The 26,179-nt window shown below is 34.9% G+C and overlaps 1 protein-coding gene across 36 annotated transcripts in view; it reads right to left on the bottom strand.

The window, feature by feature from the left end:
* Positions 1 to 26,179, bottom strand: part of LOC145260441 (serine/threonine-protein kinase BRSK2-like) — a 685,204-nt gene that overhangs the window by 573,737 nt on the left and 85,288 nt on the right. The window lies entirely within an intron of this gene.

Below are 26,179 nucleotides of genomic sequence, written 5' to 3'. Positions count from 1 at the left end.
TTTAATTTTTATATGAGAGGAGAAAGGCATGCTTCCACCGGACAACACCAGTTAACAGGTCCTTCTAGAATATATAAGAGAGTTAAAAGGTAATTATTTTGTCAGTTAGAAAAACGTGGTGTATTTGTAGTACTGCTAGGACGATTCCAATATTTTTCCCTCGATTCCGATACAATTGTATTAGTAAATAATTGTATGTTGATTGATAGAAAGGTGCTCCTATTTGCAGATGATTTCAAATTAGTAGCTCATACAAACATAATTGACAATCTTAAGTCTAGCCAATTGAATGGAACTTAGACCTTGACATTGTTAAATGATGCTATACTTCCAGCTCTGCTCTTACTTTTGGCTACTCAAAGAGGTGAATGAGACAAAAACTCTTGGCCTTCTAGTCAACTTACCCTTCAAGCCATCTAAACATTGCAGTCAAGCAAGGAGTATCTCACATGATATTCTTTCTGCAAACTCTCTTCTGAAATATTCCAAATGTCCAGGCCTCTTTGCCATATACGAGTAACCAGCATCTGGAGAGAGTTAAAAGACTGGCTACTTGAATGGTACAGGGTCTATCGGATCTGCCCTTTGAAAGATGACTCAGAAAGCTTAACCTTTTCTTCCTTGAGTGCCGATGATTACATAGTGATCTGATTTTAGCCTACAATCTCCTCAATGGGTATTATGACATACATCGGGATTTATTAGTCATTCCTGCACCAGAAAAAGGTCTACGCAGACATTACACTGTTGATTTCGATTTAACCAGGTTCGGGCTGTTTTCTCAATCAGAATCCTTAGATCTTGAGATAGACGTCCAAGTGACCGGTATCTGGGGAGAGTTCAAAGACTGGCTATGTATGAATTGTGCAGGGTCTATCGGATTTGCCTTATTTTCTCCCTTGAGAACCAATGTTTACTCTCTGCCGCTTGCCTGTTTCCCACCTGACTACAACTTGGACGTCTTCAAGGCCAACATAAACAAACTCCTGACAAACCACCTCCTTAAGTAAGACACTCTATCAAAACCCCCAATACTAATGATTACTACAATACTATCTCATTGATTACTGTACACGCAATAACCCTTATCTTTGAGTGACCTTCGGGCCTTGATAAGTGGTGACCCCCATGTAAAAAAAAAAAAAACGTTTACATAGTGATTTGATACACTACCTGAATTCACTGACAACATGAATTGGAACAAATTCATTGCTATAATCGCCAAGGCTGCTGCAAGGAAAGTGGGCTCTCTCTACCATGCTAGAAGGTTACTCACACTTATCCCCTATCTCTACAAAGCCACTATTTTCCCATGCATGGAATATTCTTATCACATCTGGGCTGGTGCATCTACCACTAGTCTCTCGTTCCTAGATAGGGTTAAAAAAAGAGTCACCAACCGTATATGTCCCGCACTGTTGGCCAAACTCTAACCTCTGTCTCACCACCAAAATGTGGCAGCCCTATGCCTGTTTTATAAGTACTTTAATGGTAAGAGCTTGGACGAACTCAAAGCACTAGTACTCCCTCAACGTAAACACCCCCGACAAACCAGACAAGTAGCAAAATCTCACCCCTACACTATAGAGATCCCTAGATGCCGTAACACCTACTCAAATAGTTTCTTCCTTTGACCTGCTAGATTTTGGAATTCCCTCCCCTGCTTCCTTGACTGTACTGACATTCAGGAGTTCAAGTGTAATGTGAACAGACATCTTGCTGCTGAACTTTCTGCATAGTAATACACTGGCAAATCTGGCTCCGATTAGTCCCTCATGACTTAGTGGCACTGTGCCTTGTTTGAGGTGAAAAACAGTAAACTAAGTAAATAAATAAATATCTTTAAAATATTATTTCACTAACTGGCTTGGCTAACTTGCTATCATTTCACAAAGTTCATGACTCGAAACTAAAATTTTAAATGAACAGTTCATTCATAAGTTTCTTGGAAACAACTTCCAAATTTATTCATATATCTACTTTGTGTCTGTATGAGTATTCTTTTTATGGACTCTGAAACAACTGGGCCGATTTTTTTTCTTTGTTTGAAATTTCACACAAATGTACTTTATATGTTTGGAAGGATTCTTAGTAGGGGTGTATCGATTAATCGGCATAATTGGCTACTTTGCTGATTAATCTGCCGATTAATCGGTCGTTTAATTATTTTTTGTTTTCCTATTAAATTTTAATCATTTTATCACTGCCAATTGACTCATCAGATAGCTTTTACACATTAACATAGTAACTGCTAATTTAACTTAACATTTGTTAACTGTCTGGCCACTATTATGGCTTTTTGCCGTTATCAAATAAACTTACAAAATACAAAGCACAATTTTCAATTCTTAAATGAATATAATTAAATAATTAGATAAGAAAAATAAAAATTAAAAAACCAACTACAAAGTACAAATTGTAATTATTTAAGTGAATAACTATAAGCTGAAGTTCTGCACCTGCTGCTGCTGCTCTACTTCCTCTTCTATTCTTGCTGCCTGCCTCCTGCCTCCTCTGCTCTCATAATCTCCTCAGTATTTAAAGTTGAATACTTTTAATTTGTAATGGAAAAACATTAGAGTTTTTCCATTCTCAGGACACAAACTGTTCCTCATAGGTTCATACACATTACCACCTGTACTAAAGAGCCTCTTACTCTCTACAGATGAAGGCGGTGCACTTAAATATTTTGAAGCCAGTTTACTCAGCACTGGTATGGTCTCCTGTGCCTTCTTACATCACTGAAATGGATCATCACGTCTTGTGAATAGTACCTACTTACAATGCCTCCCCACGGGACAGAGTTAGACACCAGGGTCGTTTTTTTAATGTGGAGAAAAGGTACAAAAATAAAAAATTGTCTCAGTCGTGAAGGACTGCTCCTCCACCGAAAGAGAACAAGAAATGGAAGTGCAGCGTCTGAAGAACAGATGGTATTTATTTGCTCCTCCACCGAGCAAATTAGGCACAAGGCCGATTTTTAATGTGAGGAGTGAAGGGAGGGGGAAGGGAAAAAGGGGACCAGCTCCCGAGAGGTGGGAAATGGGAGCTGGTTAATGGTCAGGCATGTGGGGTTGCCCCCACATCTGGTCTTTGCTAGTCATAGCTGGTCATAGCTAGTCATAGCTTGCAGTATCTGTCGGACAGATGGTATTTATTTGCTCCCCCACTGAGCAAATTAGGCACAAGGCCGATTTTTAATGTGAGGAGTGAAGGGGAAATGGGGACCAACTCCCCGGGGAGTAGGGAAGTTGGATAGTGACAATTGGTATGAAGGGTTGCCCCTACATTGACCAAGGTCTTATATGTGAGGTTGCCCACACATATGGTCTTTGCTTGCAGTATCTGTCGGACAGATACTACACTTTGATCTTGACCAAAAGGCCAAAAACTACATAATGATCAAGTTCTTTTGTATACTTAAGCATTAGAGATTTACTCCTTTTGGGTTTGAATTGCGATTCTTGTATTTCTGTTGTAGTTGTTTCTACCTGCTCTGTTTTGATTTGTTACTGTAGGCTTATTTGAAGCTAATTCATCAAAGAGGCTTGAAAGAGATACAGTTTTACTTTCACTTTGATCTTCTTGACCGGCAACAGAGCTTGAAGAAGTATATCCTGCTGATTCTGCTTCATTATCATCAGTAGAAAGTAGATGTGGAATCCAATTCTTAATAGTATTTTCTATGTCATTCTTTAGAAATTTAAATGTGAATCTCGGATCTAGGAAAGTAGACACACAAGTTTTTTATCATTTAGATAAAATAAAAATCTTGTTTCCATTGATTCACTAAATTGTTCAACAGTGATTCCATTAAAGTCAGAAATATCAGAAGTAAATTGGACAGCTTTTGAAAGAAATAACCTCAAAGTTAAACTGTAGATATTATCATTGATATGGTTGAAATTCTGTGACTACAGTATATTGCGGACTAAATCACTGGGAGGTGCATGGGAAGTTCCTTCCAGTGCACTGCGTGGAATTCCAACTAGAGCACGCAATTAATTGATTTGATTGAAATATGGGTGATTTCACCGATTTTTCAATGACAACAAAAATATTGGAAGAGTGGAACATTTGTTGATCATCATTCAATCTCGGGAATCGTCGAGTCTCCCTGCTAGTAAATAAATAAACATCAACATTTATTAATATAAATAAATATCAACATTTTGGTAATTCTGATACAAATTTGTGTATCTGTTAACTAAGACCATAAAGAAATCGAAAGAAAGAAGAAATCAATTTGTCTGAGCGATGGTGAGTGTTGTGGTGAGCGGGGGGGGGGAACTTAGTTTATGTTTTTTCGTTTTTCTTCTAACTTAAAATTTAGAAACGAATGCCACCTTGTTGAAAAACAAGTCAATTCCTTTATAGGTTAGATAAAGAACATTTAAATACAAATGCAAAACGTTTCCGCGATCTAAACAATTACTGAATTTAAAACAATAAAAAAAAATGTGTTGCATCACTAGATGAGAGAGAGAGAGAGAGAGAGAGAGAGAGAGAGAGAGAGAGAGAGAGAGCGAGCAAACACTCACGCTTTTCATTTTACATGAACTTTTCTTGCTTATGTGTCGTCAGTATATCTTTTTTGTAGCCAGCGATGTTAGTTTAATTTAAATTAACGCCTTTGAAAATTAATAAAACTTTTATTTATTTATTTTTTTTACAAGGGAAGCATCACTTATCAAGGCCTGAAGACCACTCGGGGATAAGAGTTAATGAATGTAAGATGGTAGTGTAGTAATCGATAATGGTGTAAGTTGAGTAGAATTTGATTATTTAAGACTGTTCAACAAAACCTTGTTTACATTGGACTTGAAGGCTATTATACTGTAGTTGGTCGGGAAGCAGGCCAGCAGAACAGTGTTTCACAGGCGAGCAGTTCTAGGAAAGAAGCTTTGGTCATGGAATCTGCATTTAGATTTAGGCACAGATAAAGAATGGGGGGGGGATTGTTGATAGTGGTTGTAGCTAGTCGAACATTTTTGTGAAAGTTTGGCAAGGGTGGACCATAAATTGGAGCTCAGATGAGCACTTGCCAAGAAAATAACGATAGAGCAGAGACAGGCTCACAACGCCCCTTCTGTGGGAAAGAAGTTGCAGGGAAGAGAAAAGGCTATTACCTACAGAAGCTGGTTTGGAACTTTATCAAGGCAGGATAGGGCGGGCCAAGCAGCTTCTGCCCAGATGTGGCATGTGGCAACAGTACTCCATTTTAGAGTGTACTTGACTCTTGTACAGATAGAGGATTGCATCGGCAATCAGATACCTTCTGGAGCGGTAGAATGATCCAACCATTTTACCACCGATCTTTGAAACAGATTTGATGTATGTGTTTATCCTTCTTTATTAAATCACTTTGATTTATTTTTGTTAATGAGGGGAAAAATATTGCATGTATATGTAACGTTGTCCGCAGACCAACATACACTGTGCGCAGTGTCAGTAGCAAATGACACCAATACAAAGAATAGAAAATAACTCAGACTCGCCTTTTCTTTGTAACAATATTTATTTCCTTCTTGTTACGGTTGTGACGTCACCTACATGAGCTTGAACGTTATCTCGTTCCGTGCTCATTCCCTCTCTTTTTTATTTAACATTCTTTTTTTTTTTATCGGTGACGTCATTTCACATGCATTACAGCCACGCATCCACGCTATGTTACATATATATATATATATACACACACACACACACACACACACACACACACACACACACACATCAAAAATAAGACAATAAAATTACAAATAAATTACACTGAACATTGATTTCTTATGAACTGTTTTAAAAATAGTTATGTAAGATAGGTAATCAAAGAGCTATCTTTGTTTTATTTTTTGTTTGTAATTTCAAAATATTATGTTTTATTAAACCGTTTGGACAGTAATATTGGAGAGGTCAACGAACAAAGATTTTGCATTTATTCATTTAGATTAAGGGTCTAAGAATTCAGTCGCCTATCATAAGAAAATATTCTGAGTGGCTTAATCAGTAGAGTTATTCAAAAGGTAGGTAGATGGTAGCTCTTAGGCATACAGTAAATATTAATATAACCTGCACATTTCTTGGTAGTACCTCATATTTTCCACGCAGCTTTTACCTAATATTCTTACCATGAGGTGGTTCTACTATGTTATCTCTAATGATATATGACGTTTCTGAAATTCCCGAGTTCGACAAGATACACCTGAAGAAGGTCAGAGATTATATCGACCGAAATGTTTGGAAAATCACACTCAAGATGAGAACAGTAGTCCGATGAATAATAATCCAAATACCTCTAATGATATTACCAAATGGGCACCTAAGGGATCTGGAGGTGTAGTTTGGAGGAAAGGTGGGGGGGGTCCAGGTTCTTGCGGGGGGGCGGGGTTATGAGTTCAACAAGATATACATGAAAAACGTTGGAAGTTACGTCGGCAAAAACGTTGTGATAATAACACTCTTGATGAGAACTAGTGGTGGGACGATTCCAATATATTTCCTGATTCCAATACAATTACCGATTCTTTATAATTCTCTATATAAACATTTAACTATAGAGTTGCTATTTTTACCGATTATCGTAAAAAAAACACGTGTTAAATGTGCAGATATTTGCTTAAGCTTAAAAATATATTTGTAAGGGATGTTCTATACATTTTAGGTTTACTGGTAGTTTAAAATTATAAATATTTATTTTTTATCGTTACTACTAGCAGTGGAAGATTTTGTTTGAAACAAAATAAAATAAAATTTAAAAAAAGACAATTAAATTTTGGTATTGGAAAATAGGCACAAATTTTTCCGATTCTGATACCCCGAAAGTTCTGGGTTTTTCCGATTCCCCGACTCCAATTAATCGTCCCAGCACTAATGAAAACAGTAGTCCGAATGATACAAAAAAAAAATAATAATAATAATAATAATATATAAATAAATTTGCAACAAATTTAATAAAATACTAACCTTTACAAGTGAATAAGAAAGACTCCGTTTTCATGTTTACGGCAAAGTTATGAATTAAATGTTTATTATTTTAAACTAATGCTTCAACGCAGCATTTTATTAAATATTATTACCATGAGGTGGTTGTACTACGTTATCTTTACTGATGCTGCAAAATAGGCACTTACGTATTTTATTTTTGTTCACAAAGGGATCTGGAGATGTGGTTTGTGGGAAAAGGTTCAGGGTAAGCATGTTCGAGCTAAGCGCTGAAGAAAAAAGGGGTGGTAAAGTTATAGGTCTGTTTTCCTTCATCTGCAGCTAATATTACCTGGTAGGCTCCCATCTATTCTTGCTTTTCTAGGGTAGTCGGTAATTAAGATACAAGCTGTGCATTATCCCCTTTCTAATAGTTTTATGTTAGGTTGGTGCAAAAATAATGTTTTGGGGTGTATCATTCAAACACTACCGTGTTTGAATATATGGTTAAGTGGCAGTTTTAGTCATTTAGAACTGTTTTAAAGCTTCACCATTCATTTTTCGACTAAATTTTAAACAATTATTACAGTTTATAGATCGCCTTCTCAACTATATTGCCGAAAAATTTTTTCAATTTTCGTTCAGTAAAACAAAAGTTATGATGAATTTACTGGTGTCAAAAATCGTAAAAAAAAAAAAAAAAAAAAAAAAAAAAAAAAAAACGTAAGGAGGTGAGCGACGTTTTTTCTGACTGGTTTCCATAGCAATCACATCACTTCAGCGACTACTGTTCCTACCAATTAACTGCTCTCGTGATAAGAGAAGTAACAAGTGAAACAGAGAGAATAGAAGAATGAAAGGGAGATAATTGGGGGATTTTATTGAAAGCAGACGAGTGCCATACATTCTTGTTGCATATGTGTATGTTATGTTTATGGGGGCAAAAAAATTAGATTGAAATTAAACAAAGAACAAGTGAATTTACTGGAAGCCTGGAAAAAATCATGGATTTACGATAGAAAAATGCGAACATGAAAAGTAATGTGGTTAAGCTTAAACATGGAAAAGTAAAGGACTAGTGTTAAAACTGGAAAAGAAAAGGATAAGATATTCTAGTAAAAAATATAATTGCAGCATTAAGAATTTTTTTTTTTTAAACTTCAATTTATAACATTATATAATCAATTCTTAATGCTGCAATGTTTTAAATTATAAATATATTATATTTTTTACTAGAATATCTTGTCCTTTTCTTTTCCAGTTTTAACAACTAGTCCTTTATTTTTCCATGTTTAAGCTTAACCATATTACTTTTCATGTTCGCATTTTTCTATTTTTAAGAAAGCCAAAACGATATACGTTTGTTTTTTCTTTAAAAGAAATATTCATTTTTATTTACCTTTAAAAATATTATGCAAGCTTTAGCCTCGAACAAGACCTTTTCAAGCGATTTCTTTTCAAGTACTAGTAGATGTACCCGGTGTTGCCGGGTATTAAATGTAATGTTAAATTCCTTAAAAAAAAAAAAAAAAAAAAATGGAAAGAAACTGAAACGTGTATGCAAGTATGTTTTTTTTGTTTTTTTTTTTATCTAAACCAGGGGTTCTCAAGCGGGGTCCATAAGGGTCCATGGAATATTTCTGGGGGTCCACAGGCAAAACATAACAAAACTTATCATAATTATTATAGTTGTTGTAGAATACTTTATTTGCATTAAATTAGTTTTCATTTAAAAATAAAGCTTAATTATATAATATTTCTTTGATTATTAAAACCTCAAAATTTATGAGTGAAAAATAGAAGATTGTCTTATGACCAATAGTTATGAAGGGGTCCACCAAGATAAAAAGAAGGGAAAAGGGGTCCATGAGTAAAAAAAAAAGGTTAAGAACCACTGATCTAAACAGTTCACAGTAAGTATTAAAAAAATAATCAAGATGAGATTGAAATCAAAATCTAAAGACAGTAAGTCAAGTACGATAACCATTATGCCAGCTTTCCACACTCACACACACATTCTTACTTTTATAGATATATAGATTCGTTTTTTTCTTCTTAGAGATTCAAAAATCTCTCTGAGTACTAGTCCATTGGCATATTAAATGGACAGTTTTTAAATCTTTTCGAGTGTAAACACGTGACTCACATGCTAACACTGCCATGTGAGCTTGAAAAGGCCTTGTTTGAGACAAAAGCTTACATCATATCTTTAAAGGTAAATAAAAACAAATATTTCTTTTAAAGAAGAAAACATATCGTTTTGGCTTTCTTAAAAAATTGTAATATTTTATATCCGTGTTGCACTGACTTTACAGGGTCCATAATATCTCTAGTTTTTACATTTTCTCTAAGTCCTTGACCCAACAATGTTTCCATTTAAGCAACGCCGAATATATACAGCTAATTAATGAATAAATACAAAAGTTTGGTCCATATCTTCTAGCGTGATACTATAGACGGAATTAAAAGAAAAAAGAAAACAAAGAAAGAGAGAATAAGTTTATCAGCAGAACATATGAATAGGAAGTTGTTCATAAATGAACACAAAAGAAAGCTAATATAGGATTGTTAATCAGGGTGTGGCAGTAATAGGAATAAAAGATTGCTCAATATATTTTAGAGTTAGTTTTGCAACAGTTGAGGACAGTTTACAGTCTTGAATTTGTAACAGTTGAGGAGTTTGACAAAGTCGAGGGCAGGTTGTGGCTTGGACCAGATCAAGGATTTTTTGGAGACGACTAAGATGCGGATGCTAGCATTCAAAGTATCGATGGTGTCACACACACCCAGAGTACAACTGATATTTGCAGAATGTGTCAGAGTTTGTGTTTTGTGTTATTTTTATACTTTTGAACTACTGCATGTCCTCCTCGGCAGCTGCCGAGAGACAACGACACCACCAGAATAGAAAATGAAGGAGAAGAAAACCACGGAAATAGCGTTGGGGTCAGCGTTCGTTGTTGAGGAAGGGACATGCGATAGCAGAGCATTGACAATAAAGTTGAAACGTTCTATTTTCAAGTTATTTCAACTTTAAACAACTAAGTTATGAGGATTACATAATCGTGAAAGATAGTTGATATGTAGTTAAATTGTTTTCAACTGGTAAAATAATTTCCAACGCTATTGATAATGTTTACCAATTCATTTACTTATTATCGTTTTCGTTTGAATTCATGTTTTGAAAGATGGCATGAATCATAAATCTATGACGTCATGACAAAGTTATAATTATTTTTTTAAGGTAATGTTTTAAGCTCTAAGAGAGCCCAAATAGTTCGGTTGTTAAAAGCCCCAGACTGAAGATCTCAAGGTTTTAGTTTCGGTTTCCAGTCATAAAATCACTTTTATTTATTGGGAATTTATTATTTACCAAGATGAGTTTAAGTTTAATTTTTGAGATTTATAATCTATATATTAATAGGATAGCGTGCGTGTTATTTTGTGTGTCACGATTACATCCGAGTGACTGTCGTTTAATTGTTATATTGTTCTATTTCTTGTAATAAATAATTTTACCAAGAATTCTTCATAAGTTTTAGTTTTGGTTTCCATTATAGCTGAAGGAACTCGTTTTATATATATATATATATATATATATATATATATATATATATATATATATATATATATATATATAGATAGATAGATAGATAGATAGATAGATAGATAGATAGATATATAGATAGATAGATAGATAGATATATAGATAGATAGATTTTTTTCATAAGTTTTGCTTTCAATTCAAGCAGATGCACCCAAGTCATCTGGATATATTTTTTTTATTTTTGAAATCACAATTTTATAATATATAAAAATCAATAGAACATTGACTCTATAATAATATATACGAAATCTGCAAGAATTAAAATATCATATTCAAGTGTACTTTATGACCGGGCTATGTCGGGCGTCCTTGCTAGCTCAGATAAATACTTTTTACTTTTGCAGTTTTAACAAAAGAGCTACAATAATATCAGAGCATTGCCATTTACGCTGAACATCTACAGAATGCCAACATTAATATATTACATATGAATGAGTCTCCTGTTGAATTTCCACAGGTCCCGCTAGTTTGTATTATTCAGACTACTGTTCTTACCTTGAGTATTATTATCATGTTTCAGTCGATGCAATCTCTGATCTTCAGGTGTATTTTATCAAACTCGAGAATCTTTGTCAGACTCAGAAATCGGTACAGAATTTTGAAAAGAACACTTATTTAATCCAGAGGAGAAGCAAACTCATTTTCTCAGGTAGAAGTCTTAAATAATTGTATTACTAGTATTGGCTGCATTGAGGATTGAACCTTCAATCTCCAGAGGAGTATCGCTTAGAACTGGATTTTACTTAATACTTTATTGCTTATGTTAACAGGTTCTTGCGGAAAAAAATTCCTGAGTCCGACAAGATAACCTGAAAACATATTGGTTGGTTGTTTTTTTTTTACGGCATATCAACCCTTTTTAGGTAATTTATGACGAATCCAGTGATTTTGAAGAAAAAGTTTTTGATTTTAATAGAATATATATATTTTTTTTTTTCAAGTCAGTTTCTATTTAACCCATAGTTGGGACCCTAACAGGTACTACCACTCTGGGTCAAAGTGGAACTGGGAGCAATGGCAATTAAGGGGTAGCTCTACACTCTCCAAAGCCCACAAGCTGGGGTCTCACTATCAGATATAGTTTAAGATCATATCCAGGACCGAAAAAAATATTGGAGGTTAAATCTACTAAAACACTGTAATAACAAAACACTTGATGAGAACAGTAGTGCGGATGATACCAAAAAATACACAAATTTGTGGCAAAAATTAGATAAACGTTAATCTATACAAATGAATGAGAAAGATTGTTTTGTGTTTTACAACTGTAATGTGAACAGAAATTTCGCTGCTCAACTTCTCACTGTCCCAAATAGTAGCCCCTTAAATTCCAAGTGGCAATATGCCTTCTTTTGGGTGAAAAAAGAGCAAAAAATAAAATAAAAAATAACGCATTCATAGATATCCATGTGTACAGAAGTCATGGAAAATAACTCATTACTTGATTATTTCCCTTTAATGTTTAAGGACATTAAGTGAGTAAGGGTAAATGTCTCCACTCTGAAAGTTTCTTAATCTGAATAAGTATTTTCAGAAAAAAAGCCAAAAGTAAAATAAAATATATTCCTGCAAATAACGTAATGGAAGAAAAAAGAAAAAAAAAGAACAGGCTAAGCTAGTTTGAATCAAGTTTTTTTTTTTTTTTTTTACACGGAAATCACCTCTTATCCAGGCCAAGAGGCCACTCGAGGATAAGGTTTAAAAAGTGTACAATGGTCAAAAGGACAATATCATAGTAATCGTTAGAGGTGTAAATTTGGTAAAATTGGATTACTTAATTGGAACGGCTCATCAAGAACTTGTTCATATTGGACTTGAAGACGACCATATTGTAGTTAGCTGGAAAGCAGGTAAATGGAAGAGAGTTCCACCAGTGTGCAGTTCTAAGAAAGAAGCTTTGTTAATGGAATCTACGTTTAGATTTAGGCACAGATAAAAAGTGAGGGAAATTATTGATAGTGTTTTCAGCCAAACAAGTGTTTCTCGTGAATGTTTGGAGAGGGGGGGGGCAGAGATTGGGGCTCAGACGAGCACTTGCCATGAAAATAATGATAAAACAGACATGCTCGCAATGTTTTCTGTGAGAAAGAGGTTGCAGGGAAGAGAAAAGGGCATCCCCCACTAGGCTACGAAGTCTATTCTGAACTCTGTCAAGGCAAGATAAGCTCTTCCTAGCAGCTCCTGCCCAGATGTGACAGCAATACTCCATCCTTGGACGTACCTGGCTTTTAAATAGGTAGAGTATTGCATCAGGAGGTAGATATCTATTGGATCGATAGAAGGACCCCCTAATTTTTCCAGCAACCTTGGCAACAGATTTGATGTACGTATTCCATTTTAGATCAGGTGTAAAGGTCAAGCTCAGAAGCTTGTCAAAACATGGAGCCTCCCCAAGACGAGAGCCATTCCTTTCAATTGATGCCAGATGGGGATCAGAGCGTTGATGAGGTAAAGATAGAAGCTTGGTTTTAGATGCATTAAAAGTAACCAGCCACTTTTTTCTCCATTGTACCACATGCTCAAGATCAGAGGAGAGAGAATCAGAGAGAACTTGGTCGTTTACAGCCTTTGATGTGCTGCCATAGATGGTAGTGTTGTCAGCAAAAATGTCTACGAACGATTTAAGGATGCTATTTGGAAGATCATTGATGTAGATCAGGAAGAGAGTTGGACTCCGGATGGACCCCTGAGTGACTCCAGCATTAATAGTATGAGCTTCTGATTTCTACTCATCAACCACTACTCTTATGAACCTATCAAAGAAATAATTTAATAATTGAAAAGACATTTCCAGCTATACCATAGTTGGAGATCTTGTGAACTAGACCTTCATGCCATACTCTATCATAGGTCTTTAATATGTCAAGAGCAATTGCCCCAGAAAAGAAGCCTCCGTCGAGAGATTCGCTAATCCTATGAGAAATAACAATTAGCACATCTGCTGTAGATCTAGAAGAATGGAAACCATATTGTATGTCACTAAGAAGGTTATTTTTGCTTAGGTGGTTGACAACTTCTCTATTTTACACAGATTCAAGTAACTTACTCATGACGTACAGGAAACATATTGGTTTGTACTGAGAGGGACATGACCGATCACCTAAATTCTTAAATACAGGGCATACCAATGAGATTTTCCAGGGTGTTGGGAGGTAATTCTCCTTAAGACGCCGCTTAAACAGCTTTGTAAGTATGGGAGCTAGTTCTGGTTGAAGTTTTTTTAGCACTATAATTGGGATGCCATCGGGGCCAGTTGCTTTCCTGGCATCAAGGTTTCTGATTAGCTTGGCAACATGTCATGTGGATTACTGTTTAGGTCTGACTTTGAAAATCCAACAAGCTAGCTATATATAAGAAATGCTTAGAGGCAGTTCATAGTTAAAAAAAAAAAAAATTATATATTTCTTCTTATATATCTTTTGTATTTTTTTTGTATATTTTTTCTATCTCTCCACGCTAATGTTCTTATCATAGTTTATATATATATATATTATATATATATATATATATATATATATATATATATATATATATATATATATATATAACCTTGTTTTTCTCTTTTGAAAAGCATTAAGCTTCGAAATACCATGGTCTAAAGAGTTTTTTTTTATATTTCACACGTTTTTCCTTATTGATTTGATAATCAAATAATGTGTATTTCACTTTGAACTGTCATCCTTCATTTCTTATATTATTCGTTCCACTCATCCACGTAGGGCTTTCTGTATATGGTACGTTATAGTATAAAGATTATTTAAAAAATATTTATCTTTATCACACACGTTTTATATAAATATGTTTATTCATACCAACGTTATTAGCTACAAATGTGCATACATGTTCCTTTAGCGATCTCTAGTCAGAAATCATGTCATTAAGTTAGCAGATCGAAAGTCGTTTAAATGTGCTCAGATCGAAAAGACATTTTTCTATAAAAGAAAAAGTTGTCATTATATATATATATATATATATATATATATATATATATATATATATATATATAGGTCACTGTTTATGAAAGTCCAGAATTAACTCAAAGATAAGGATTAGAGAGATAGTCAGTTGGTCGATGAATGCCACTACAAGAGAATTGGAAACAATAAGTAAAAGATTACTAAAGAGGAATTGATTAACCCCAAGAGGACAGCATATCAAGTATTTGTTAACATTTGATTTGAAGACGACCATATTTTAGTTGGTTGGGAAGCAGCTTTGTGTTATTTTGTTCTACAGATGGGATGTTTGCGGAAAGAAACTTTTCATTGAATTTTTGTTTTGTTTTTGATACAGAGAGGAATAAAGGAAAGTTCTTTGTTGTGGTTGTAGCTAGACGAGTTCATGCTATGAATGTTTTACAGGAAAAAACCATGGATTAGAGCTCAGTCGAGCACCTACAATGAACTTTGCAATACAGTAGAGAGGCTAGCAACATACCTTCTGCATAAAAGGGACTGTAGAGAAGAAATAATCTCCGACTAGAAGCTCCCAAGATATTTTAAAATGAAAATCGTTCGAGACAAGGTATGAAGCCACTTGATATAAGGAACTAATAAATAAATAAATAAATAAAAACCAGCTAACGATATTTCCAGATTTCAGATTCCAACCCATAAAAAAGCAAAAGCAATTCTTTCCTCTTTGTCAGAAACATTGCACCTGGAATATGAAGACTAAAGGACAAAAGAAGGGGAGCAAGAGTTACAAGGTTGTCAAAAGTAAACCCAAGGTCCATCTTCTACATTCCATATGAGAGCAGTATTCCAACTTAGGACAGATTTGGCTCGTATACAGAGGAAATTATGTTAAGAATGCGATACTTTTTGGACCAGTAGAATGATCCAAATTTTTTTTTCCAGCGATCTTAGTAACAGATTTGGTGCAAGTCTTCCATTTCAGGTCTGGTGTGAGAAGTTTTGCGTTTCGGACATTTTAAGATGAGGATTGATTATTTGGATTCTTCGGACTACTGTTCTCATCTTGAGTATCATTTCCACAACGTTTCAGTCGATGTAATCTCCGACCTTCCTCACATGTATTTTGTTGAATACAGAAGTCTTTCTGTTACTCAGGAATCTTTCTGTCAAATTCAGGAATCTGTACAGAATTTCAAACTAAATCCTTTATCTAATCCACAGGGGTAGCTTGCTCTCGTTCTGTCACCCATGACTGGGTAGAAGTCCTAAGTAATTCCCAGTTGTATTTTGAGTGTCACCAGTGCTAAGGATTGAACTTTCAACCTCCAGAAGAGTACAATTTTACAACTGATTTTTACCCAGTACTTTATCCAGTGCAAGCAATTCCAATATGAATTTTAGGAACCTGAAAACTCCTCCCAAGTCCCGACAGAAATATTTCTGAGTTCGACAAGATACAACTGAAGGTCGGAAGTTACATCTAGCCGAAACCACTGTCAAAAATTTTCCTCACTTTTTATCTGTGCCAAAACCAAAACGTAGATTCCATGAACAAAGCTTCTTTCTTAGAAGTGCACGCCAGTGGAACTTTCTTCCGGCTGCCGGTTTCGCACCTGACTACAACCTGGATGTCTTCAAGTCCAACATGAACACATTCCTGATGAACTGCCCCCTTAAGTAAGACACTTTATCAAATCTCCAATACTAACGATTACTAGGATACTATCCCATTGATTACTTTACACGCTATAACCCTTATCCCCGAGTGGCTTCCCGGCCTTGATAAGTGATGACTACCATGTAAAACAAAATAAAAATAAATAAAATAAAAATAACACTCAAGATGAGAACAGTAGTACAACAATTCAAATAATACAAAGGTTAGATTGTGTATTTTTTTTTTTTTTTTTTTTTTTTTTACAATGCTTGCGACTCAGATTATATATTCAGCCAACCTACCTGTTATCAATAGGAACCCGGGTGAGTTTTATTCAACTGAATCCTCTACTTTTTGAATTAATCAAAAAGCCAAAAATAGAAAACAATACAATGATTGTACTAAAGTTGCTTAAAGCTAGACGGTTTATGACAGGTTTTATTTATTTTTTTGCTTATTCATTTATTTTTTTAGCAAGATAAACAGCTCAACTAATCCACAATTCGCGAGGTTATTAAAGTCTTTAGGTTCAATCCAATATAGTTATTTAGAAAAAGAAAGAAAGAAAAATCACAATAGTTGACAAGCGCCGTCTGTTGTGACATATCACCATCACCAAAATTATCTCTTTTTTTCTTTCTTTGTTTTTTTTTCTCGCAGCTTACTGGCAGACTCACTACCACTAAGAAATAAAGAAAATAACAAAAGCGAACAAAATAATCATATTGTTTTTTTTTTTTGGTGGGGGGGGGGTCCGTTTAATTCTGACTATTAAAGGCGACCTTGAATACAATAGAGACGTCTGTTAATCTTGATCGAGTAAAAGTTGAATACGCTCAGGATTTAGCAAGGAAATTAAGATGAAACCGACTAGAATGCAACGTTAATTGGAAAATACATAAATAGCTATTTAGTTCTCTCCCACTGCAAGAACTTAGACACCAGGGTCGGAAAGTGGGATTGAGAAGTCAGCACCCCAGAGAAGGGGGGTGGGGCACTTTGACCGGCAAAAAGTGCCCGGGCAGCACCGTCGGCATTCCCCGTGGAAGGTGTCTCAGGCGATAAACAATAAACTAACCCCTTCTCAAAGAGAGAACGCAAAGCCTAGGAGGATGAATCTCCTGGAATTCAATTTATTTATATAAAAATAAAACAATCATACTTCAAATGCCATGTAGAGAAAGGGTGGTAGAAATATACACGGAAGAAAACACAGTAGTGTAACACCTGTTCAAAATTTACCTTGAATTGTTGCATTGTTGGTGCATTTATTATTTTACTTGGAAGTTTATCCAAAAATCCAGGGATTCTGATTGAGAAAACAACCCGAAATCGGTTCAATCGAAATCAGCGATGAAGTGGTTTCTTGTAGTGTCCGCGTAGACCTCTTTCTGGTGCAGGAGTGAATAATGGGTCTATGCGCTAAACTACATCATAATAACCATTGAGGAGATCGTAAGCCAAAATCAGATACATATGGAAATGTCGGTGCTCAAGAGAGAAAAGGTTAAGCTTTTCGAGTCCGTTTTCATAGGGCAAATCCGATAGACCCTGCACCATTCGAGTAGCCAGTCTTGAACCCTCTCCAGATGCTGGTCATTAAGTCTCCACATCATAATGCCCATTGAGGAGATTGTAGGCTAAAATCAGATCACTACATAATAGTCGCCGCTCAAGGGAGAAATGGTTAAGCTTTTTGAGTCGTCTCTCACAGGGCAGATCCGTCTAGGACTCGGGAAAAATATTCGAATCGTCACATCACTAATGAATATGTTAAATAATGTTTTAATGAAAAACGCAAACCAATAATAATTCATTTTATTTTGTAATTGAATTTTGAACAAAATTCGGTTGAATTTAAAATTGTAATTACGACATTAAAAAAACGAAAAAAAAAAAACGAAAATGTTCATATTGGGTATTTAAATGTCGAATAAAAATCGATTGAGTTTCGTTGAAGAAAATAAATGAATTCAAATAATTACAAGCATTAAGAAACGGACAAAGAAAAACAAATAAAAATAAATAAAAAAGAGAAAAAAGATTTTTACTGCAATGTAACTTTATAAGTGAAAGTGTTGTGCCGTAGTATAAACACGTGACTACATTTCACAAAGAGCGAAACTGGCTGAAGTCAGTTGAAATGCTAATGCTTAGCAGTTTACTTGTTGACTCGCTTACCAGTTCTTTCTATCCGACACGGACTTCTATTATTGCACCTAACGGAATAAATCTATTCTATAGTTTATATCTATGAAGTGTTTTCTTTATTTTTATTTATTTTTTTTTTTTTCACTCGACGATGCAACAGATCTACTGACAAGGGATCTTATTTAAACTCACTACAAACTGCCAAACAATCTAGCGACGAGAGACTTGTTCTAAACTCTATGCAGATCACAAACAGGCCTAACGGCGAGAGATCTGATCTAGATTTGATCCAAAATTCACTACGATTTGCCAACAGATTCATATCAACAACAGAGTGAAAACAAAGTTAACGGTAAAATAAATCAAAGAGTAAAACTCATTCTCATTTCAGTGACATTAAAAAAAAAAAAAAAATTTTTTAAGCAGATCTCGGAAGTTGTATGCTTGATTTTTTTTTTTTTTTTTTAACAACAAGAAATTCAATGACAAGACGGCTAATACAGATTCGGGGGGAAAATAGAACTTCAATAACTCAACTAACAGTGATGCGAAAAATTACTGGAGTATATTACTGAAAAAGAAAGTAACGAAGGCAATTATACCATTTTTTCAAGATTCAATAATAAATTCAATGAGCAAATTTATTTACAACCCGGAAGAAGTAACTTTCGAGGCATATTTTACAAACATATTAAGAAATCTTTAAAAAAAAAAAAAAAAAAAAAAAAAAAAAAAAGATAAACGATTGTGAAAGTTGGACGACGAAAAAAATTTTGACTTCTATTATTAGGTAATAGCCGGGTAGAAGCATTTATCTATCTATCTATCTATCCGCCTGTATAATTATCTATCTATTTAGTGGCGTAAACAACAGAGATTGAATCATGGGAAACATTAAACTGAGTGAGCATGCAGGTGGTCAAAGGGTCATGTTGTGACATGTATCAAACTAGGTGACCGGTAAGTTGCACCGGAACTACGTGAGTTGGGATCAGACGTGGCGTGTCAGGTGTTCTGGTTTGAGCAAGTTTAGTTGAGTTGGGTCCCAGAAACTGAAGAAGCAGGATGAGCTAAAACAGGTCTTTCCATGAGCAAGGCGACGGTTTCAAAATAGAGGCAGATAATCCACAAGCCAAAGATCGGTCACGCCATTTCTGCTGACAAGTTGCCTGGGAGTGAATAAACCATATAAAAAACACACATCGTCTTGGGTCCACGTCTTGAAGCGTCTTTGTTACAGCAGGTTCCGACTTCTCCAGGACAGTATGCGAATCCCATAGAAGCAGCCAGCAGCAGACAGGTATGTCGTCATGTGTATGCGAATTATGTTTGCCACACACGCACCCATGACCACTAGACGAGTCACAGGCCGTTAAGTAAATAGACATTAAGGGATCTGAGGACAATAGCCCGTTAAATAGTCTGTTATATACATACACAACATATATACATACATACATACACAACGTATAGATACATATATACATAGATAACACACAGTTAGCTAAGAACACAACATACATGCGATTTGGGACGAGAACAATGCACAACATTTTGAGGAAAATATGAGGCTGCAAAGCATGAAAAATATGCAAACTGCATTTCGCTTAAACAACCAAGTGAAGTATCCGATACAGGGGTGCACACACTTTTTTAGCATGAGCTACTTATGACATGACTAAGTCTAAATGATCTACCACCTAGTAAAAATGCAAAACACATCATTTATAAATATATTGTAAATTATTTTTAAATGTACATTATATGCAGGTATACATTGCATTATTACATCAACCCATATTGCACAGTACTAGAGCTCGGTATATTTTTGTCAGTACCTTACTTTGATAACTCACATTAGATGGAATCAGTCAGGGTTGCATAGTCCAGACAGTAGCTGCTAATGACTAGCCTCAAGCAGACTTATAGATGCTCATGGTGATGCGGTATTTGGACTTAATAATCTTTATGTGGGGAAAAGGCTGACTTACATAAATAAGTACACCCAAATATTGCAGTCAAGAAGGTAGCATATTTACTGATGTTTGGGTCTTCTGTGAATAAGTTCCAGAATTGTCGATGAGCTCTGCGTCAGCTTATAGTGTCAGAATCTCATCCTGCACTCCAGAAGAGTTCAGGTTGCAATTTTCAATGCGAGTGAAACAACTTCAGCATCTTTTTAAAAAGGGCGGCACATTAATGTAGCGATTAACTCGAATAAAGCAAAGTCTTTGAAGCATTTGTCGAACTCTAACGGAAAATTGCTGTTTTATCTAGCGTGCACTCTCAAGCTGCACACATCACTGCTCTTGTGTCGCCAGCTCTGCCACGAGGTTCTGAAAGTTTGCCAGCATTAACGTTTTTTTTTTTGTTTTTTTTTAATACCATGCAATCTACCCCTAAAGTCTCTGCGATTGACCAGTCAGTTGCGATCAACATAAAATAGGCACCCCTGGACAGCAAAATTCATTCAACACTCGCTGGGAGCGTTTAAATTTGACTAAACAAAATGATGAAGACTATATTACTTTTGCAAGTACAGCTAACAAATACCGTGAGAACTTTCAGTTAAACGAAATAACACTAAATGGTAATTTTTTATTCAAGGACAAACCAAACCGTCTGATAAAAAAAAAATACAAGATTATGTTTCTGAAACGAGGATTGGTTATTCGTATTATTTGGAATCTTCGGACTCTGTTCTCATCTTGAGTGTCATTTCCACAACGTTTTGGTCAATGTAACCTTCAACCTTTTTCAGGTGTATTTTGACTAACTCGAGAATTTGGATGGAATTTCTAATGGAACTCTTTATTTACTTTATGAGAGTAGCATGCTCTCATTCCATCAGCCATAACTGGATAGAGGTCCTAAGTAATTCACAATTGTATTTTTTCTATCGCCCATACTGAGAATTGAACCTTCAGGAGAATATCACTTTTACAATTGATTTTTCTAAGTACTTGTAGACAATGTATGACGAACCGGTCGCTGTTGTGTCCAACACGCAAATGACACTGCGCCTGCGTGATGGGACGAGAAATCTGGTTGGTACTGATTTGCATGAGTTGGTGCCCCCGCGGTGATAAAAGACGTCAGACTTTTGTGTGTGGGCGGCATTCTTTCATTTGCTTGGTGAAAGAGATTTCGTGCTGCTCGTCTCAGTGACGCGAATTGAGGACATGAAGAAAGGGACAGTGAGAACTGCAAACAGAACATACTGATTTAGTACTTTAACCACTGCGCCACAGGTTCTTGTGGGCAAAGTTTCAGAGTTTGACAGAGACATTCCCGAGGTTACATCAATAGAAAGATTGTGAAAATAACACTCCAGATGAGAACAGTAGCCCAAAGATTATAAATAATACAAACAAACAAGATTATTAGCTAAACAAACATAACCAGAAGATTATGCTACAAAATTTAGCAGAGGAGTATACATGAATTTTAAATTTGAGAGCAGGTACAGATAAAATTGAAATATGGGATATTTCTAATATTCATGTAATAGAAAAAAAAAATGTAGTCAAGAAATTAAATTATCGTTTCAAATTAAATCCGTGTCACGAGTGTGGAGAATTACATTTTAGAAAAGATTATCCATTCAAGCATAAATTACTTTTGCTTGTGGAATAAAAGAGGCATAAATCTTCGCCTTGCAGGTGTAAGGTAATATATATATATATATATATATATATATATATATATATATATAAAATAAACGAAACGGTGGTTCAATACACGAATGAAAACACAACAATGTAAGAAAATATCTGAACATATATGCAAATAAGAGGTAAATAAGATTGCAAATTGATACCGGGGAAGGAGGGGGGTCAATTTAACAACTATTAACACTTATATGTGATAAACCATACCCAACCTTGTGAATGACACAAAAAATAATAATAATAATAATAATAATAATAATAATAATAATAATAATAATAATAATAAATAGCAAAAGAGGTGGGGTACTATAAAAAAATTAAATTCATGGGTGAAATTCTTTTAAATGTTTGCTTTAATGAAATTGAAAAGAATTTAAAAGTATACCTTATGAAAAATACACAAAATTTAATCAGTACAGACTGGATGGAACAGTTCGACTTGTTTAACGAATTTTTAAATTAGGTTTGCAACAAAATTAATGCCAAGAGTATAAATATTGAAACATTAAAAGAAAAACGAAAATGAAACGAAAAGGAAACGAAAAGGAAAAGAAAATTTTTATTCAGAAAGTCTTGGCTTATGTCGAAAATTAAAGCAAAATTGGAGCTGAAAGAAAATGCTAGTTCAGGTTTTTGCCTAAAAGAGCAAGTTCAATATGTTTTAATAAGGAACTCAAAAGACTAGAGACAAAGATTAACTGTAGTCCATGGGCTGCATCAACAATATAAATTAACTTAATGATTAAGGGGGAAAAAATAACAATCGGAATATGCACAGACTATTCAACTGGCCTAAACGATTGCTTAAAAGATGTAAATTACCCTCTACTTAGTGCTAAAAATAATTTTGCTAATTTAAATGAAGGACAAATTTTCTTCAAATTAGATTTGTTGGAAGCGTATCTACAGAGACCAATAGCTAAAAAAAAAAAAAAAAATGTGCAGAGTTACTAACGATAAACTCTCATAAATAAAATAAACTGACTGCAATATGGGATACAAGTTGTGCCGACAATTATTCAATGAGTCATGGATACTATGCTATCAGATCTTGAGTTTGCTACAGCATAACATGATGACACATAAACTAAAATCAAAAACAAAGAAGAGCATGCAAAGCATATTTTGGAAATATTCAAGAAAATAAAAGATTAAGCTTTAAAAGATGTGAATTTTTTCTTTCTAGCAAAAATTTAGTATTTGGTGCAGATAATTGGTGAAAACGATAGATCAGATCCAAATCAGGTGGAAGCAATTAAAAATATGCCAGCAGTGACAAAAGTAGCTGCTTTACAGTCATGTTTGGGATTAGCTAATCACCATCATTGGCAGAACTGATATGAGTATACATTTTTGCTCATTAGAATTGAGCCAGCCCCAGCTACAAGGTGTTTTAAGTGATCCACAAGACACAACTTCATGTTGCACATACTTCAGATGTCACCATTCGCTGCGGCAAACATGTGCTTTACATGCAGGTTCAAGAAGACATCTTGCAGCAGATTGCCGGTACACCATTACATGTGCTGCCTTGCCGTCTACCCACCAGGTGAGTTTATTCGGGAGTGCATCTCCCCCAGTGAATTAAATGCACTCTCAGATACCAACCTGGAAATTTTTACGATTCAGCGCGGTACATACAGCGCTAAGCTTTCCTAAATAATCACCTATCTGGTACATCATCCATCCATAACCTTGAGCTCCTGGAGGAGCATAGGCCATCTAGAACTTTGTAGATGCTTTTGTAACCAGGAGTTCTTTTTTCGAGGTGAGGGTGCTGGCCCTACGCCCAACGTTCTCAGAAGGTACATACAGCGCCTAGCCTTCCTAAATGGTCACCCCAGGCTCATTGTGGCAATTTGATGAGAACCGATATGTCAATGTGATTGCAACATACATATATGGGTTAGCTAATAGCTGCATTCCAAACATGCATGCTTAAGGTTTCCATTAAATCATCATCTATAAAGAGACATGCAATTAAATTGGTCAGATGAATGCCAAAAAGTGTTTACAACATTAGAAAGTGTGCTGACCGAAGACTTAACATTCACACACTTTAACCCTAAGAAAAAAGATGCATGATGCAAGTTACATAAGTATTCATGGGTTAAAGACTATGCTATTATAAAAGGGGCATTCCAAAAGTAAAGCCTCCTATTTTTATTCCACATGAATGGATCAGAGGGAGGTTGCAAACTTCATCATCATGATCACCGAACTTATGCATTCATGACTTGAAGGTTTCATCTCTCCGTTGCAGATTTTGACGGTGTGAGACTGTAAGAAAGTAACCGCTATCATGGACGTGCTTAAGAGGCAGAGATGTGTCATTGAACTCCTGGCAAAAATGCACTGAGAATGCTGATGACTATGTAGAAAAAGAAATTCTGGAGCACAAAAGGTCGACCGTTTTAATGGTACCACTCCTGTCTTCATAGCTCTTCAATTTTTTTAGTTAAAAAAATAGCAGGCTTTACTATTGGAACGACTCTCATATAAAGAAGAAGGTGATAGTTTTAAACCAGTTCCTCGTGTGCCGAGAACACTGTTTCCAGTGGAATAAACTTGTTCGCGGATTGAGAAAGAAAGTTTGGTGAAAAATTTCTACAGTAAAAAAAAAGATTCCATAAGTACATCATATACAGAAGGCAGTTCATAATGCAAATAGATCACCGTCCGTTGCCAACAATATTTGGTTCCAAAGGGGGAATTCCAAAGCTTTCTGCAAACAGATTACAAAGATGAGCGACCATATTTTTTAACTACTCATTCAAAATGGAATCCTTAATTTAAAAGCAAATAATACATGAGGATGGCTTCTCTACATTAAAGCTGAAAGCCGCAGAGTGCAGTAAAAGCATGCAAGAATTGTGCTTTTGTGACAAAAGTATCGGCTATGAAATTTAACCAATGGTCTAAGATCGACAAACTGTGGTCTCAGTTACACATCAATTATGTGGAGCTGATAATAGAATTGTACCATTTCATGATTGTAGACAGTTTTACAAAATGGCCAAAAGTAATAAAATGCAAAACTCAGACGACAAAGTTTACCATACATGAAAAGAGATATTGGCAAAATTCAGGATGCCAGAAAAAAAAAAAAAACATCGTTTTGTACAACAGCACACAATTCTCTTATCAAGAATTTGAACATTTCTGCAAATTGCTAACGATAAACTATTTAACAACTGCATATCCCCAAGGTCAAACGGATTGATGGAAAGATTCATAGATGTGTTTAAAAGAGTGAAAGCAAAACAGGATTGAAACTGAACATGAATTACTTTAAAAATTCCTGACAATCTATAGGATTACCCCAAATCCAAATGGCAATGCAGGAATGAATCCAGCAGAATTAATGTTCACAAGAAAGATTTGTTTGATATTTGACAAATTAATCCCATCAGAAGATATTATCAAAGAGATTAATGGCACCTTGTGAAAAGAAAAAAAAGAAAACAGAAAAAAAAGGGCTATAGGCCAGGTGATAAAATTTAGTTTTGAATTATCACTTAGGTAAGACAGTCTTTTCATTGATGTCTCTGCATGCAAATTAGTACTTACTATAAAATCCACAAATCTAAATGCATGTTTTTCTCTCTGGTAAACAGTTGCTTGACACGCAAAACATCTGGGATGCTTTGAAGATATTAGATATTTGTCTCTATTGTCACATATTGTTTAATTGTATTTTATCAATAAAACTGGCTTGATCCTTTTTTAGTGCAAGTTCGATACAAAATAATAATTATATATAATTTTATTCAATTTAGATAAATTTAAAAGGCTAGTCTCAAGTAAGATCAGGGGCCTCTGTCGCCTGGATGAAAGTTTTTTTAGACTGAAACAGTAGATTTATTGTTGCGACAAATGGTAATTTTCTTTACTTGAATTAAATAAAATAATATCCTGCTTTTTTTTTTATCTAGAAAGCATAATCGAAAATAGGATAGGGAGAATGATGTATACAATAAAACATCTGAAGTGAAAGGTTAGAAGGCACGTCAACCAAATAAAAAAAGGGTGTACGCCAAAAGTGACTGAAACAGTTGAATAATGTACATGTTTGACATACCACAATCTCTCTCAATTCATAAAAAAAACTCAGAATTTCTAAAATACATTAAACACAAACTGAAACAATGGAACTTGATACTAAGGGGAAAAAAAAAAAATTCAGAGGCCAAAAGAACTTTTAGAGGGAGATATTGTGACATCGCTCAAATACATGACTATATTTCACATATATTTA

The sequence above is a fragment of the Euprymna scolopes genome, chromosome 36 (genome assembly GCF_053919585.1).
Source record: "Euprymna scolopes isolate OS-2025 chromosome 36, ASM5391958v1, whole genome shotgun sequence".
Taxonomy (NCBI): Eukaryota; Metazoa; Mollusca; class Cephalopoda; order Sepiida; family Sepiolidae; genus Euprymna; species Euprymna scolopes.
This window is presented reverse-complemented; position numbering and strand designations above follow the sequence as displayed.